The sequence below is a fragment of the Somniosus microcephalus genome, unplaced genomic scaffold, assembly GCF_052327205.1.
Source record: "Somniosus microcephalus isolate GS21.2 unplaced genomic scaffold, FLI_Smic_1.0 scaffold63, whole genome shotgun sequence".
Taxonomy (NCBI): Eukaryota; Metazoa; Chordata; class Chondrichthyes; order Squaliformes; family Somniosidae; genus Somniosus; species Somniosus microcephalus.
This window is the reverse complement of record NW_028225250.1, coordinates 568,080-585,208: the sequence shown is the minus strand read 5'-3', so window position 1 is coordinate 585,208 and position 17,129 is coordinate 568,080. Positions and strand designations below refer to the sequence as shown.

Below are 17,129 nucleotides of genomic sequence, written 5' to 3'. Positions count from 1 at the left end.
GTTTTGCTTGAGCATTTGTGTCTGCTCACCAGCAGGGAGTGCCATTGAGCAGCAACACTTTGAAACACTCAGCACTCACTTTCAGGCAAAAGAAGTCGTCTATCAGTCAGACAGCGCTCTCGGCTGCTCCCTCACGCTCGGGACGGCCGCCACTTTCCGCTCACCTCGCTTCCCTGCCGCAGTCTCGGGGTCTTCTCGGCTTCTTTCATCGTTGCTGTGGCTTCACGTCCTACTGCTGCTCGGCAACGCCGATTGGAGCAAAGTATTTAATGAAGTCAAGGAGTGGGCCAATCCTCAAGCAGGATTTCTCTGCCGGTCGCGGAGCTGCGTGGCGGCGAGTGCGAAGAGGCTACTGAGGAGCAAACTAAAACACCATGCACAAAGCGACCGGGGAATTAGCTCAAATGGTAGAGCGCTCGCTTAGCATGTGAGAGGTAGCGGGATCGATGCCCGCATTCTCCACTTTCCTTTTGGCTTAGAGCAATTATTCAGAACGAAATGGGCTCTCGCGTCACTGAACCCCTGTCAGACGGGAAAAACGGACAGCAAATCTTTTTCTGCCGTGTCGTCAGCAAGATTTCTTGCTTTTCACATCCAGCAAAGGTGAGAGAAGCCCAAAAAACGACTTTGCCAGCACTGACGCCTTCTCCGAAGATTCAACTCAGGATCTTCGCATTAGGAGACTGACGTGCTGCCTGCTGCGCTGAGAAGGCACTTGCCATGCAAGCGGCCAGGCAGCGCTGCCATGTGGGGCATCTTGCAAGGTGTTTACATTTATAACGCGCTGTTTGCAAAAAACTCCGAGCCAGATAGGAGTCAAACCTACAATCTTCTGATTTGTAGTCAGACGCGTTATCCAGGCTGTGGAGAGTAGCTGGCAGCTCACAGTCCCACCAACGCTGCGGCACGAGCAGGTACCGATGACGCGCACGTGACTCCGCCAGGCCAGAAGCGTCAAAATGCGCACGGCAAACTATCGGCAAACAAAAGCACCTTTGCCGCTTCCCTTCGATAGCTCAGCTGGTAGAGCGGAGGACTGTAGTGGAATGCAAAGCAAAGTCATCCTTAGGTCGCTGGTTCAATTCCGGCTCGAAGGAGCTCGCGTGCTTTTGCAGTAAGCGGGTGGTAAGCAGCATTTCGCTCAAAGCTCCTCTCTTCACTTTATAGTGCATCATGTTGCCACGAAGGCACAAGACACCTCTTTTTCTTGTCTCGAACTTTAATGCTCTCTGCGTCCACCAGCACACAGCTGTTTTGCTTGAGCATTTGTGTCTGCTCACCAGCAGGGAGTGCCATTGAGCAGCAACACTTTGAAACACTCAGCACTCACTTTCAGGCAAAAGAAGTCGTCTATCAGTCAGACAGCGCTCTCGGCTGCTCCCTCACGCTCGGGACGGCCGCCACTTTCCGCTCACCTCGCTTCCCTGCCGCAGTCTCGGGATCTTCTCGGCTTCTTTCATCGTTGCTGTGGCTTCACGTCCTACTGCTGCTCGGCAACGCCGATTGGAGCAAAGTATTTAATGAAGTCAAGGAGTGGGCCAATCCTCAAGCAGGATTTCTCTGCCGGTCGCGGAGCAGCGTGGCGGCGAGTGCGAAGAGGCTACTGAGGAGCAAACTAAAGCACCATGCACAAAGCGACCGGGGAATTAGCTCAAATGGTAGAGCGCTCGCTTAGCATGTGAGAGGTAGCGGGATCGATGCCCGCATTCTCCACTTTCCTTTTGGCTTAGAGCAATTATTCAGAACGAAATGGGCTCTCGCGTCACTGAACCCCTGTCAGACGGGAAAAACGGACAGCAAATCTTTTTCTGCCATGTCGTCAGCAAGATTTCTTGCTTTTCACATCCAGCAAAGGTGAGAGAAGCCCAAAAAACGACTTTGCCAGCACTGACGCCTTCTCCGAAGATTCAACTCAGGATCTTCGCATTAGGAGACTGACGTGCTGCCTGCTGCGCTGAGAAGGCACTTGCCATGCAAGCGGCCAGGCAGCGCTGCCAGATAGGAGTCAAACCTACAATCTTCTGATTTGTAGTCAGACGCGTTATCCAGGCTGTGGAGAGTAGCTGGCAGCTCACAGTCCCACCAACGCTGCGGCACGAGCAGGTACCGATGACGCGCACGTGACTCCGCCAGGCCAGAAGCATCAAAATGCGCACGGCAAACTATCGGCAAACAAAAGCACCTTTGCCGCTTCCCTTCGATAGCTCAGCTGGTAGAGCGGAGGACTGTAGTGGAATACAAAGCAAAGTCATCCTTAGGTCGCTGGTTCAATTCCGGCTCGAAGGAGCTCGCGTGCTTTTGCAGTAAGCGGGTGGTAAGCAGCATTTCGCTCAAAGCTCTTCTCTTCACTTTATAGTGCATCATGTTGCCACGAAGGCACAAGACACCTCTTTTTCTTGTCTCGAACTTTAATGCTCTCTGCGTCCACCAGCACACAGCTGTTTTGCTTGAGCATTTGTGTCTGCTCACCAGCAGGGAGTGCCATTGAGCAGCAACACTTTGAAACACTCAGCACTCACTTTCAGGCAAAAGAAGTCGTCTATCAGTCAGACAGCGCTCTCGGCTGCACCCTCACGCTCGGGACGGCCGCCACTTTCCGCTCACCTCGCTTCCCTGCCGCAGTCTCGGGGTCTTCTCGGCTTCTTTCATCGTTGCTGTGGCTTCACGTCCTACTGCTGCTCGGCAACGCCGATTGGAGCAAAGTATTTAATGAAGTCAAGGAGTGGGCCAATCCTCAAGCAGGATTTCTCTGCCGGTCGCGGAGCTGCGTGGCGGCGAGTGCGAAGAGGCTACTGAGGAGCAAACTAAAACACCATGCACAAAGCGACCGGGGAATTAGCTCAAATGGTAGAGCGCTCGCTTAGCATGTGAGAGGTAGCGGGATCGATGCCCGCATTCTCCACTTTCCTTTTGGCTTAGAGCAATTATTCAGAACGAAATGGGCTCTCGCGTCACTGAACCCCTGTCAGACGGGAAAAACGGACAGCAAATCTTTTTCTGCCGTGTCGTCAGCAAGATTTCTTGCTTTTCACATCCAGCAAAGGTGAGAGAAGCCCAAAAAACGACTTTGCCAGCACTGACGCCTTCTCCGAAGATTCAACTCAGGATCTTCGCATTAGGAGACTGACGTGCTGCCTGCTGCGCTGAGAAGGCACTTGCCATGCAAGCGGCCAGGCAGCGCTGCCATGTGGGGCATCTTGCAAGGTGTTTACATTTATAACGCGCTGTTTGCAAAAAACTCCGAGCCAGATAGGAGTCAAACCTACAATCTTCTGATTTGTAGTCAGACGCGTTATCCAGGCTGTGGAGAGTAGCTGGCAGCTCACAGTCCCACCAACGCTGCGGCACGAGCAGGTACCGATGACGCGCACGTGACTCCGCCAGGCCAGAAGCGTCAAAATGCGCACGGCAAACTATCGGCAAACAAAAGCACCTTTGCCGCTTCCCTTCGATAGCTCAGCTGGTAGAGCGGAGGACTGTAGTGGAATGCAAAGCAAAGTCATCCTTAGGTCGCTGGTTCAATTCCGGCTCGAAGGAGCTCGCGTGCTTTTGCAGTAAGCGGGTGGTAAGCAGCATTTCGCTCAAAGCTCCTCTCTTCACTTTATAGTGCATCATGTTGCCACGAAGGCACAAGACACCTCTTTTTCTTGTCTCGAACTTTAATGCTCTCTGCGTCCACCAGCACACAGCTGTTTTGCTTGAGCATTTGTGTCTGCTCACCAGCAGGGAGTGCCATTGAGCAGCAACACTTTGAAACACTCAGCACTCACTTTCAGGCAAAAGAAGTCGTCTATCAGTCAGACAGCGCTCTCGGCTGCTCCCTCACGCTCGGGACGGCCGCCACTTTCCGCTCACCTCGCTTCCCTGCCGCAGTCTCGGGATCTTCTCGGCTTCTTTCATCGTTGCTGTGGCTTCACGTCCTACTGCTGCTCGGCAACGCCGATTGGAGCAAAGTATTTAATGAAGTCAAGGAGTGGGCCAATCCTCAAGCAGGATTTCTCTGCCGGTCGCGGAGCAGCGTGGCGGCGAGTGCGAAGAGGCTACTGAGGAGCAAACTAAAGCACCATGCACAAAGCGACCGGGGAATTAGCTCAAATGGTAGAGCGCTCGCTTAGCATGTGAGAGGTAGCGGGATCGATGCCCGCATTCTCCACTTTCCTTTTGGCTTAGAGCAATTATTCAGAACGAAATGGGCTCTCGCGTCACTGAACCCCTGTCAGACGGGAAAAACGGACAGCAAATCTTTTTCTGCCATGTCGTCAGCAAGATTTCTTGCTTTTCACATCCAGCAAAGGTGAGAGAAGCCCAAAAAATGACTTTGCCAGCACTGACGCCTTCTCCGAAGATTCAACTCAGGATCTTCGCATTAGGAGACTGACGTGCTGCCTGCTGCGCTGAGAAGGCACTTGCCATGCAAGCGGCCAGGCAGCGCTGCCAGATAGGAGTCAAACCTACAATCTTCTGATTTGTAGTCAGACGCGTTATCCAGGCTGTGGAGAGTAGCTGGCAGCTCACAGTCCCACCAACGCTGCGGCACGAGCAGGTACCGATGACGCGCACGTGACTCCGCCAGGCCAGAAGCATCAAAATGCGCACGGCAAACTATCGGCAAACAAAAGCACCTTTGCCGCTTCCCTTCGATAGCTCAGCTGGTAGAGCGGAGGACTGTAGTGGAATACAAAGCAAAGTCATCCTTAGGTCGCTGGTTCAATTCCGGCTCGAAGGAGCTCGCGTGCTTTTGCAGTAAGCGGGTGGTAAGCAGCATTTCACTCAAAGCTCTTCTCTTCACTTTATAGTGCATCATGTTGCCACGAAGGCACAAGACACCTCTTTTTCTTGTCTCGAACTTTAATGCTCTCTGCGTCCACCAGCACACAGCTGTTTTGCTTGAGCATTTGTGTCTGCTCACCAGCAGGGAGTGCCATTGAGCAGCAACACTTTGAAACACTCAGCACTCACTTTCAGGCAAAAGAAGTCGTCTATCAGTCAGACAGCGCTCTCGGCTGCACCCTCACGCTCGGGACGGCCGCCACTTTCCGCTCACCTCGCTTCCCTGCCGCAGTCTCGGGGTCTTCTCGGCTTCTTTCATCGTTGCTGTGGCTTCACGTCCTACTGATGCTCGGCAACGCCGATTGGAGCAAAGTATTTAATGAAGTCAAGGAGTGGGCCAATCCTCAAGCAGGATTTCTCTGCCGGTCGCGGAGCTGCGTGGCGGCGAGTGCGAAGAGGCTACTGAGGAGCAAACTAAAACACCATGCACAAAGCGACCGGGGAATTAGCTCAAATGGTAGAGCGCTCGCTTAGCATGTGAGAGGTAGCGGGATCGATGCCCGCATTCTCCACTTTCCTTTTGGCTTAGAGCAATTATTCAGAACGAAATGGGCTCTCGCGTCACTGAACCCCTGTCAGACGGGAAAAACGGACAGCAAATCTTTTTCTGCCGTGTCGTCAGCAAGATTTCTTGCTTTTCACATCCAGCAAAGGTGAGAGAAGCCCAAAAAACGACTTTGCCAGCACTGACGCCTTCTCCGAAGATTCAACTCAGGATCTTCGCATTAGGAGACTGACGTGCTGCCTGCTGCGCTGAGAAGGCACTTGCCATGCAAGCGGCCAGGCAGCGCTGCCATGTGGGGCATCTTGCAAGGTGTTTACATTTATAACGCGCTGTTTGCAAAAAACTCCGAGCCAGATAGGAGTCAAACCTACAATCTTCTGATTTGTAGTCAGACGCGTTATCCAGGCTGTGGAGAGTAGCTGGCAGCTCACAGTCCCACCAACGCTGCGGCACGAGCAGGTACCGATGACGCGCACGTGACTCCGCCAGGCCAGAAGCGTCAAAATGCGCACGGCAAACTATCGGCAAACAAAAGCACCTTTGCCGCTTCCCTTCGATAGCTCAGCTGGTAGAGCGGAGGACTGTAGTGGAATGCAAAGCAAAGTCATCCTTAGGTCGCTGGTTCAATTCCGGCTCGAAGGAGCTCGCGTGCTTTTGCAGTAAGCGGGTGGTAAGCAGCATTTCGCTCAAAGCTCCTCTCTTCACTTTATAGTGCATCATGTTGCCACGAAGGCACAAGACACCTCTTTTTCTTGTCTCGAACTTTAATGCTCTCTGCGTCCACCAGCACACAGCTGTTTTGCTTGAGCATTTGTGTCTGCTCACCAGCAGGGAGTGCCATTGAGCAGCAACACTTTGAAACACTCAGCACTCACTTTCAGGCAAAAGAAGTCGTCTATCAGTCAGACAGCGCTCTCGGCTGCTCCCTCACGCTCGGGACGGCCGCCACTTTCCGCTCACCTCGCTTCCCTGCCGCAGTCTCGGGATCTTCTCGGCTTCTTTCATCGTTGCTGTGGCTTCACGTCCTACTGCTGCTCGGCAACGCCGATTGGAGCAAAGTATTTAATGAAGTCAAGGAGTGGGCCAATCCTCAAGCAGGATTTCTCTGCCGGTCGCGGAGCAGCGTGGCGGCGAGTGCGAAGAGGCTACTGAGGAGCAAACTAAAGCACCATGCACAAAGCGACCGGGGAATTAGCTCAAATGGTAGAGCGCTCGCTTAGCATGTGAGAGGTAGCGGGATCGATGCCCGCATTCTCCACTTTCCTTTTGGCTTAGAGCAATTATTCAGAACGAAATGGGCTCTCGCGTCACTGAACCCCTGTCAGACGGGAAAAACGGACAGCAAATCTTTTTCTGCCATGTCGTCAGCAAGATTTCTTGCTTTTCACATCCAGCAAAGGTGAGAGAAGCCCAAAAAACGACTTTGCCAGCACTGACGCCTTCTCCGAAGATTCAACTCAGGATCTTCGCATTAGGAGACTGACGTGCTGCCTGCTGCGCTGAGAAGGCACTTGCCATGCAAGCGGCCAGGCAGCGCTGCCATGTGGGGCATCTTGCAAGGTGTTTACATTTATAACGCGCTGTTTGCAAAAAACTCCGAGCCAGATAGGAGTCAAACCTACAATCTTCTGATTTGTAGTCAGACGCGTTATCCAGGCTGTGGAGAGTAGCTGGCAGCTCACAGTCCCACCAACGCTGCGGCACGAGCAGGTACCGATGACGCGCACGTGACTCCGCCAGGCCAGAAGCGTCAAAATGCGCACGGCAAACTATCGGCAAACAAAAGCACCTTTGCCGCTTCCCTTCGATAGCTCAGCTGGTAGAGCGGAGGACTATAGTGGAATGCAAAGCAAAGTCATCCTTAGGTCGCTGGTTCAATTCCGGCTCGAAGGAGCTCGCGTGCTTTTGCAGTAAGCGGGTGGTAAGCAGCATTTCGCTCAAAGCTCCTCTCTTCACTTTATAGTGCATCATGTTGCCACGAAGGCACAAGACACCTCTTTTTCTTGTCTCGAACTTTAATGCTCTCTGCGTCCACCAGCACACAGCTGTTTTGCTTGAGCATTTGTGTCTGCTCACCAGCAGGGAGTGCCATTGAGCAGCAACACTTTGAAACACTCAGCACTCACTTTCAGGCAAAAGAAGTCGTCTATCAGTCAGACAGTGCTCTCGGCTGCTCCCTCACGCTCGGGACGGCCGCCACTTTCCGCTCACCTCGCTTCCCTGCCGCAGTCTCGGGATCTTCTCGGCTTCTTTCATCGTTGCTGTGGCTTCACGTCCTACTGCTGCTCGGCAACGCCGATTGGAGCAAAGTATTTAATGAAGTCAAGGAGTGGGCCAATCCTCAAGCAGGATTTCTCTGCCGGTCGCGGAGCAGCGTGGCGGCGAGTGCGAAGAGGCTACTGAGGAGCAAACTAAAGCACCATGCACAAAGCGACCGGGGAATTAGCTCAAATGGTAGAGCGCTCGCTTAGCATGTGAGAGGTAGCGGGATCGATGCCCGCATTCTCCACTTTCCTTTTGGCTTAGAGCAATTATTCAGAACGAAATGGGCTCTCGCGTCACTGAACCCCTGTCAGACGGGAAAAACGGACAGCAAATCTTTTTCTGCCATGTCGTCAGCAAGATTTCTTGCTTTTCACATCCAGCAAAGGTGAGAGAAGCCCAAAAAACGACTTTGCCAGCACTGACGCCTTCTCCGAAGATTCAACTCAGGATCTTCGCATTAGGAGACTGACGTGCTGCCTGCTGCGCTGAGAAGGCACTTGCCATGCAAGCGGCCAGGCAGCGCTGCCATGTGGGGCATCTTGCAAGGTGTTTACATTTATAACGCGCTGTTTGCAAAAAACTCCGAGCCAGATAGGAGTCAAACCTACAATCTTCTGATTTGTAGTCAGACGCGTTATCCAGGCTGTGGAGAGTAGCTGGCAGCTCACAGTCCCACCAACGCTGCGGCACGAGCAGGTACCGATGACGCGCACGTGACTCCGCCAGGCCAGAAGCGTCAAAATGCGCACGGCAAACTATCGGCAAACAAAAACACCTTTGCCGCTTCCCTTCGATAGCTCAGCTGGTGGAGCGGAGGACTGTAGTGGAATACAAAACAAAGTCATCCTTAGGTCGCTGGTTCAATTCCGGCTCGAAGGAGCTCGTGTGCTTTTGCAGTAAGCGGGTGGTAAGCAGCATTTCGCTCAAAGCTCCTCTCTTCACTTTATAGTGCATCATGTTGCCACGAAGGCACAAGACACCTCTTTTTCTTGTCTCGAACTTTAATGCTCTCTGCGTCCACCAGCACACAGCTGTTTTGCTTGAGCATTTGTGTCTGCTCACCAGCAGGGAGTGCCATTGAGCAGCAACACTTTGAAACACTCAGCACTCACTTTCAGGCAAAAGAAGTCGTCTATCAGTCAGACAGCGCTCTCGGCTGCTCCCTCACGCTCGGGACGGCCGCCACTTTCCGCTCACCTCGCTTCCCTGCCGCAGTCTCGGGGTCTTCTCGGCTTCTTTCATCGTTGCTGTGGCTTCACGTCCTACTGCTGCTCGGCAACGCCGATTGGAGCAAAGTATTTAATGAAGTCAAGGAGTGGGCCAATCCTCAAGCAGGATTTCTCTGCCGGTCGCGGAGCTGCGTGGTGGCGAGTGCGAAGAGGCTACTGAGGAGCAAACTAAAGCACCATACACAAAGCGACCGGGGAATTAGCTCAAATGGTAGAGCGCTCGCTTAGCATGTGAGAGGTAGCGGGATCGATGCCCGCATTCTCCACTTTCCTTTTGGCTTAGAGCAATTATTCAGAACGAAATGGGCTCTCGCGTCACTGAACCCCTGTCAGACGGGAAAAACGGACAGCAAATCTTTTTCTGCCATGTCGTCAGCAAGATTTCTTGCTTTTCACATCCAGCAAAGGTGAGAGAAGCCCAAAAAACGACTTTGCCAGCACTGACGCCTTCTCCGAAGATTCAACTCAGGATCTTCGCATTAGGAGACTGACGTGCTGCCTGCTGCGCTGAGAAGGCACTTGCCATGCAAGCGGCCAGGCAGCGCTGCCATGTGGGGCATCTTGCAAGGTGTTTACATTTATAACGCGCTGTTTGCAAAAAACTCCGAGCCAGATAGGAGTCAAACCTACAATCTTCTGATTTGTAGTCAGACGCGTTATCCAGGCTGTGGAGAGTAGCTGGCAGCTCACAGTCCCACCAACGCTGCGGCACGAGCAGGTACCGATGACGCGCACGTGACTCCGCCAGGCCAGAAGCGTCAAAATGCGCACGGCAAACTATCGGCAAACAAAAACACCTTTGCCGCTTCCCTTCGATAGCTCAGCTGGTGGAGCGGAGGACTGTAGTGGAATACAAAACAAAGTCATCCTTAGGTCGCTGGTTCAATTCCGGCTCGAAGGAGCTCGTGTGCTTTTGCAGTAAGCGGGTGGTAAGCAGCATTTCGCTCAAAGCTCCTCTCTTCACTTTATAGTGCATCATGTTGCCACGAAGGCACAAGACACCTCTTTTTCTTGTCTCGAACTTTAATGCTCTCTGCGTCCACCAGCACACAGCTGTTTTGCTTGAGCATTTGTGTCTGCTCACCAGCAGGGAGTGCCATTGAGCAGCAACACTTTGAAACACTCAGCACTCACTTTCAGGCAAAAGAAGTCGTCTATCAGTCAGACAGCGCTCTCGGCTGCTCCCTCACGCTCGGGACGGCCGCCACTTTCCGCTCACCTCGCTTCCCTGCCGCAGTCTCGGGGTCTTCTCGGCTTCTTTCATCGTTGCTGTGGCTTCACGTCCTACTGCTGCTCGGCAACGCCGATTGGAGCAAAGTATTTAATGAAGTCAAGGAGTGGGCCAATCCTCAAGCAGGATTTCTCTGCCGGTCGCGGAGCAGCGTGGCGGCGAGTGCGAAGAGGCTACTGAGGAGCAAACTAAAGCACCATGCACAAAGCGACCACGGAATTAGCTCAAATGGTAGAGCGCTCGCTTAGCATGTGAGAGGTAGCGGGATCGATGCCCGCATTCTCCACTTTCCTTTTGGCTTAGAGCAATTATTCAGAACGAAATGGGCTCTCGCGTCACTGAACCCCTGTCAGACGGGAAAAACGGACAGCAAATCTTTTTCTGCCATGTCGTCAGCAAGATTTCTTGCTTTTCACATCCAGCAAAGGTGAGAGAAGCCCAAAAAACGACTTTGCCAGCACTGACGCCTTCTCCGAAGATTCAACTCAGGAACTTCGCATTAGGAGACTGACGTGCTGCCTGCTGCGCTGAGAAGGCACTTGCCATGCAAGCGGCCAGGCAGCGCTGCCATGTGGGGCATCTTGCAAGGTGTTTACATTTATAACGCGCTGTTTGCAAAAAACTCCGAGCCAGATAGGAGTCAAACCTACAATCTTCTGATTTGTAGTCAGACGCGTTATCCAGGCTGTGGAGAGTAGCTGGCAGCTCACAGTCCCACCAACGCTGCGGCACGAGCAGGTACCGATGACGCGCACGTGACTCCGCCAGGCCAGAAGCGTCAAAATGCGCACGGCAAACTATCGGCAAACAAAAGCACCTTTGCCGCTTCCCTTCGATAGCTCAGCTGGTAGAGCGGAGGACTGTAGTGGAATACAAAGCAAAGTCATTCTTAGGTCGCTGGTTCAATTCCGGCTCGAAGGAGCTCGCGTGCTTTTGCAGTAAGCGGGTGGTAAGCAGCATTTCACTCAAAGCTCCTCTCTTCACTTTATAGTGCATCATGTTGCCACGAAGGCACAAGACACCTCTTTTTCTTGTCTCGAACTTTAATGCTCTCTGCGTCCACCAGCACACAGCTGTTTTGCTTGAGCATTTGTGTCTGCTCACCAGCAGGGAGTGCCATTGAGCAGCAACACTTTGAAACACTCAGCACTCACTTTCAGGCAAAAGAAGTCGTCTATCAGTCAGACAGCGCTCTCGGCTGCTCCCTCACGCTCGGGACGGCCGCCACTTTCCGCTCACCTCGCTTCCCTGCCGCAGTCTCGGGGTCTTCTCGGCTTCTTTCATCGTTGCTGTGGCTTCACGTCCTACTGCTGCTCGGCAACGCCGATTGGAGCAAAGTATTTAATGAAGTCAAGGAGTGGGCCAATCCTCAAGCAGGATTTCTCTGCCGGTCGCGGAGCAGCGTGGCGGCGAGTGCGAAGAGGCTACTGAGGAGCAAACTAAAGCACCATGCACAAAGCGACCGGGGAATTAGCTCAAATGGTAGAGCGCTCGCTTAGCATGTGAGAGGTAGCGGGATCGATGCCCGCATTCTCCACTTTCCTTTTGGCTTAGAGCAATTATTCAGAACGAAATGGGCTCTCGCGTCACTGAACCCCTGTCAGACGGGAAAAACGGACAGCAAATCTTTTTCTGCCATGTCGTCAGCAAGATTTCTTGCTTTTCACATCCAGCAAAGGTGAGAGAAGCCCAAAAAACGACTTTGCCAGCACTGACGCCTTCTCCGAAGATTCAACTCAGGATCTTCGCATTAGGAGACTGACGTGCTGCCTGCTGCGCTGAGAAGGCACTTGCCATGCAAGCGGCCAGGCAGCGCTGCCATGTGGGGCATCTTGCAAGGTGTTTACATTTATAACGCGCTGTTTGCAAAAAACTCCGAGCCAGATAGGAGTCAAACCTACAATCTTCTGATTTGTAGTCAGACGCGTTATCCAGGCTGTGGAGAGTAGCTGGCAGCTCACAGTCCCACCAACGCTGCGGCACGAGCAGGTACCGATGACGCGCACGTGACTCCGCCAGGCCAGAAGCGTCAAAATGCGCACGGCAAACTATCGGCAAACAAAAACACCTTTGCCGCTTCCCTTCGATAGCTCAGCTGGTGGAGCGGAGGACTGTAGTGGAATACAAAACAAAGTCATCCTTAGGTCGCTGGTTCAATTCCGGCTCGAAGGAGCTCGCGTGCTTTTGCAGTAAGCGGGTGGTAAGCAGCATTTCGCTCAAAGCTCCTCTCTTCACTTTATAGTGCATCATGTTGCCACGAAGGCACAAGACACCTCTTTTTCTTGTCTCGAACTTTAATGCTCTCTGCGTCCACCAGCACACAGCTGTTTTGCTTGAGCATTTGTGTCTGCTCACCAGCAGGGAGTGCCATTGAGCAGCAACACTTTGAAACACTCAGCACTCACTTTCAGGCAAAAGAAGTCGTCTATCAGTCAGACAGCGCTCTCGGCTGCTCCCTCACGCTCGGGACGGCCGCCACTTTCCGCTCACCTCGCTTCCCTGCCGCAGTCTCGGGGTCTTCTCGGCTTCTTTCATCGTTGCTGTGGCTTCACGTCCTACTGCTGCTCGGCAACGCCGATTGGAGCAAAGTATTTAATGAAGTCAAGGAGTGGGCCAATCCTCAAGCAGGATTTCTCTGCCGGTCGCGGAGCAGCGTGGCGGCGAGTGCGAAGAGGCTACTGAGGAGCAAACTAAAGCACCATGCACAAAGCGACCGGGGAATTAGCTCAAATGGTAGAGCGCTCGCTTAGCATGTGAGAGGTAGCGGGATCGATGCCCGCATTCTCCACTTTCCTTTTGGCTTAGAGCAATTATTCAGAACGAAATGGGCTCTCGCGTCACTGAACCCCTGTCAGACGGGAAAAACGGACAGCAAATCTTTTTCTGCCATGTCGTCAGCAAGATTTCTTGCTTTTCACATCCAGCAAAGGTGAGAGAAGCCCAAAAAACGACTTTGCCAGCACTGACGCCTTCTCCGAAGATTCAACTCAGGAACTTCGCATTAGGAGACTGACGTGCTGCCTGCTGCGCTGAGAAGGCACTTGCCATGCAAGCGGCCAGGCAGCGCTGCCATGTGGGGCATCTTGCAAGGTGTTTACATTTATAACGCGCTGTTTGCAAAAAACTCCGAGCCAGATAGGAGTCAAACCTACAATCTTCTGATTTGTAGTCAGACGCGTTATCCAGGCTGTGGAGAGTAGCTGGCAGCTCACAGTCCCACCAACGCTGCGGCACGAGCAGGTACCGATGACGCGCACGTGACTCCGCCAGGCCAGAAGCGTCAAAATGCGCACGGCAAACTATCGGCAAACAAAAGCACCTTTGCCGCTTCCCTTCGATAGCTCAGCTGGTAGAGCGGAGGACTGTAGTGGAATACAAAGCAAAGTCATCCTTAGGTCGCTGGTTCAATTCCGGCTCGAAGGAGCTCGCGTGCTTTTGCAGTAAGCGGGTGGTAAGCAGCATTTCACTCAAAGCTCCTCTCTTCACTTTATAGTGCATCATGTTGCCACGAAGGCACAAGACACCTCTTTTTCTTGTCTCGAACTTTAATGCTCTCTGCGTCCACCAGCACACAGCTGTTTTGCTTGAGCATTTGTGTCTGCTCACCAGCAGGGAGTGCCATTGAGCAGCAACACTTTGAAACACTCAGCACTCACTTTCAGGCAAAAGAAGTCGTCTATCAGTCAGACAGCGCTCTCGGCTGCTCCCTCACGCTCGGGACGGCCGCCACTTTCCGCTCACCTCGCTTCCCTGCCGCAGTCTCGGGGTCTTCTCGGCTTCTTTCATCGTTGCTGTGGCTTCACGTCCTACTGCTGCTCGGCAACGCCGATTGGAGCAAAGTATTTAATGAAGTCAAGGAGTGGGCCAATCCTCAAGCAGGATTTCTCTGCCGGTCGCGGAGCAGCGTGGCGGCGAGTGCGAAGAGGCTACTGAGGAGCAAACTAAAGCACCGTGCACAAAGCGACCGGGGAATTAGCTCAAATGGTAGAGCGCTCGCTTAGCATGTGAGAGGTAGCGGGATCGATGCCCGCATTCTCCACTTTCCTTTTGGCTTAGAGCAATTATTCAGAACGAAATGGGCTCTCGCGTCACTGAACCCCTGTCAGACGGGAAAAACGGACAGCAAATCTTTTTCTGCCATGTCGTCAGCAAGATTTCTTGCTTTTCACATCCAGCAAAGGTGAGAGAAGCCCAAAAAACGACTTTGCCAGCACTGACGCCTTCTCCGAAGATTCAACTCAGGATCTTCGCATTAGGAGACTGACGTGCTGCCTGCTGCGCTGAGAAGGCACTTGCCATGCAAGCGGCCAGGCAGCGCTGCCATGTGGGGCATCTTGCAAGGTGTTTACATTTATAACGCGCTGTTTGCAAAAAACTCCGAGCCAGATAGGAGTCAAACCTACAATCTTCTGATTTGTAGTCAGACGCGTTATCCAGGCTGTGGAGAGTAGCTGGCAGCTCACAGTCCCACCAACGCTGCGGCACGAGCAGGTACCGATGACGCGCACGTGACTCCGCCAGGCCAGAAGCGTCAAAATGCGCACGGCAAACTATCGGCAAACAAAAACACCTTTGCCGCTTCCCTTCGATATCTCAGCTGGTGGAGCGGAGGACTGTAGTGGAATACAAAACAAAGTCATCCTTAGGTCGCTGGTTCAATTCCGGCTCGAAGGAGCTCGTGTGCTTTTGCAGTAAGCGGGTGGTAAGCAGCATTTCGCTCAAAGCTCCTCTCTTCACTTTATAGTGCATCATGTTGCCACGAAGGCACAAGACACCTCTTTTTCTTGTCTCGAACTTTAATGCTCTCTGCGTCCACCAGCACACAGCTGTTTTGCTTGAGCATTTGTGTCTGCTCACCAGCAGGGAGTGCCATTGAGCAGCAACACTTTGAAACACTCAGCACTCACTTTCAGGCAAAAGAAGTCGTCTATCAGTCAGACAGCGCTCTCGGCTGCTCCCTCACGCTCGGGACGGCCGCCACTTTCCGCTCACCTCGCTTCCCTGCCGCAGTCTCGGGGTCTTCTCGGCTTCTTTCATCGTTGCTGTGGCTTCACGTCCTACTGCTGCTCGGCAACGCCGATTGGAGCAAAGTATTTAATGAAGTCAAGGAGTGGGCCAATCCTCAAGCAGGATTTCTCTGCCGGTCGCGGAGCTGCGTGGTGGCGAGTGCGAAGAGGCTACTGAGGAGCAAACTAAAGCACCATACACAAAGCGACCGGGGAATTAGCTCAAATGGTAGAGCGCTCGCTTAGCAAGTGAGAGGTAGCGGGATCGATGCCCGCATTCTCCACTTTCCTTTTGGCTTAGAGCAATTATTCAGAACGAAATGGGCTCTCGCGTCACTGAACCCCTGTCAGACGGGAAAAACGGACAGCAAATCTTTTTCTGCCATGTCGTCAGCAAGATTTCTTGCTTTTCACATCCAGCAAAGGTGAGAGAAGCCCAAAAAACGACTTTGCCAGCACTGACGCCTTCTCCGAAGATTCAACTCAGGATCTTCGCATTAGGAGACTGACGTGCTGCCTGCTGCGCTGAGAAGGCACTTGCCATGCAAGCGGCCAGGCAGCGCTGCCATGTGGGGCATCTTGCAAGGTGTTTACATTTATAACGCGCTGTTTGCAAAAAACTCCGAGCCAGATAGGAGTCAAACCTACAATCTTCTGATTTGTAGTCAGACGCGTTATCCAGGCTGTGGAGAGTAGCTGGCAGCTCACAGTCCCACCAACGCTGCGGCACGAGCAGGTACCGATGACGCGCACGTGACTCCGCCAGGCCAGAAGCGTCAAAATGCGCACGGCAAACTATCGGCAAACAAAAACACCTTTGCCGCTTCCCTTCGATAGCTCAGCTGGTGGAGCGGAGGACTGTAGTGGAATACAAAACAAAGTCATCCTTAGGTCGCTGGTTCAATTCCGGCTCGAAGGAGCTCGTGTGCTTTTGCAGTAAGCGGGTGGTAAGCAGCATTTCGCTCAAAGCTCCTCTCTTCACTTTATAGTGCATCATGTTGCCACGAAGGCACAAGACACCTCTTTTTCTTGTCTCGAACTTTAATGCTCTCTGCGTCCACCAGCACACAGCTGTTTTGCTTGAGCATTTGTGTCTGCTCACCAGCAGGGAGTGCCATTGAGCAGCAACACTTTGAAACACTCAGCACTCACTTTCAGGCAAAAGAAGTCGTCTATCAGTCAGACAGCGCTCTCGGCTGCTCCCTCACGCTCGGGACGGCCGCCACTTTCCGCTCACCTCGCTTCCCTGCCGCAGTCTCGGGGTCTTCTCGGCTTCTTTCATCGTTGCTGTGGCTTCACGTCCTACTGCTGCTCGGCAACGCCGATTGGAGCAAAGTATTTAATGAAGTCAAGGAGTGGGCCAATCCTCAAGCAGGATTTCTCTGCCGGTCGCGGAGCTGCGTGGTGGCGAGTGCGAAGAGGCTACTGAGGAGCAAACTAAAGCACCATACACAAAGCGACCGGGGAATTAGCTCAAATGGTAGAGCGCTCGCTTAGCATGTGAGAGGTAGCGGGATCGATGCCCGCATTCTCCACTTTCCTTTTGGCTTAGAGCAATTATTCAGAACGAAATGGGCTCTCGCGTCACTGAACCCCTGTCAGACGGGAAAAACGGACAGCAAATCTTTTTCTGCCATGTCGTCAGCAAGATTTCTTGCTTTTCACATCCAGCAAAGGTGAGAGAAGCCCAAAAAACGACTTTGCCAGCACTGACGCCTTCTCCGAAGATTCAACTCAGGATCTTCGCATTAGGAGACTGACGTGCTGCCTGCTGCGCTGAGAAGGCACTTGCCATGCAAGCGGCCAGGCAGCGCTGCCATGTGGGGCATCTTGCAAGGTGTTTACATTTATAACGCGCTGTTTGCAAAAAACTCCGAGCCAGATAGGAGTCAAACCTACAATCTTCTGATTTGTAGTCAGACGCGTTATCCAGGCTGTGGAGAGTAGCTGGCAGCTCACAGTCCCACCAACGCTGCGGCACGAGCAGGTACCGATGACGCGCACGTGACTCCGCCAGGCCAGAAGCGTCAAAATGCGCACGGCAAACTATCGGCAAACAAAAA

General features: G+C 52.9%; 8 non-coding genes across 8 annotated transcripts; all 8 read left to right on the top strand.

The window, feature by feature from the left end:
* Nucleotides 1-1,005: 1,005 nt before the first annotated feature.
* On the top strand, nucleotides 1,006-1,097 carry trnay-gua (transfer RNA tyrosine (anticodon GUA)). Its single transcript is given in 2 exon segments — nucleotides 1,006-1,042; nucleotides 1,062-1,097. It is a non-coding gene; the product is annotated as a tRNA-Tyr (tRNA).
* A 1,097-nt stretch (nucleotides 1,098-2,194) lies between these two features.
* Nucleotides 2,195-2,286, top strand: trnay-gua (transfer RNA tyrosine (anticodon GUA)). The gene is given in 2 exon segments: nucleotides 2,195-2,231; nucleotides 2,251-2,286. It is a non-coding gene; the product is annotated as a tRNA-Tyr (tRNA).
* A 1,159-nt stretch (nucleotides 2,287-3,445) lies between these two features.
* On the top strand, nucleotides 3,446-3,537 carry trnay-gua (transfer RNA tyrosine (anticodon GUA)). The gene is given in 2 exon segments: nucleotides 3,446-3,482; nucleotides 3,502-3,537. It is a non-coding gene; the product is annotated as a tRNA-Tyr (tRNA).
* A 1,097-nt stretch (nucleotides 3,538-4,634) lies between these two features.
* trnay-gua (transfer RNA tyrosine (anticodon GUA)) lies at nucleotides 4,635-4,726 on the top strand. Its single transcript is given in 2 exon segments — nucleotides 4,635-4,671; nucleotides 4,691-4,726. It is a non-coding gene; the product is annotated as a tRNA-Tyr (tRNA).
* A 1,159-nt stretch (nucleotides 4,727-5,885) lies between these two features.
* trnay-gua (transfer RNA tyrosine (anticodon GUA)) lies at nucleotides 5,886-5,977 on the top strand. The gene is given in 2 exon segments: nucleotides 5,886-5,922; nucleotides 5,942-5,977. It is a non-coding gene; the product is annotated as a tRNA-Tyr (tRNA).
* A 1,159-nt stretch (nucleotides 5,978-7,136) lies between these two features.
* On the top strand, nucleotides 7,137-7,228 carry trnay-aua (transfer RNA tyrosine (anticodon AUA)). Its single transcript is given in 2 exon segments — nucleotides 7,137-7,173; nucleotides 7,193-7,228. It is a non-coding gene; the product is annotated as a tRNA-Tyr (tRNA).
* Nucleotides 7,229-13,391: 6,163 nt separating this feature from the next.
* On the top strand, nucleotides 13,392-13,483 carry trnay-gua (transfer RNA tyrosine (anticodon GUA)). Its single transcript is given in 2 exon segments — nucleotides 13,392-13,428; nucleotides 13,448-13,483. It is a non-coding gene; the product is annotated as a tRNA-Tyr (tRNA).
* Nucleotides 13,484-15,277: 1,794 nt separating this feature from the next.
* Nucleotides 15,278-15,350, top strand: trnaa-agc (transfer RNA alanine (anticodon AGC)). The gene has a single exon. It is a non-coding gene; the product is annotated as a tRNA-Ala (tRNA).
* The last annotated feature ends 1,779 nt before the right edge of the window (nucleotides 15,351-17,129 follow it).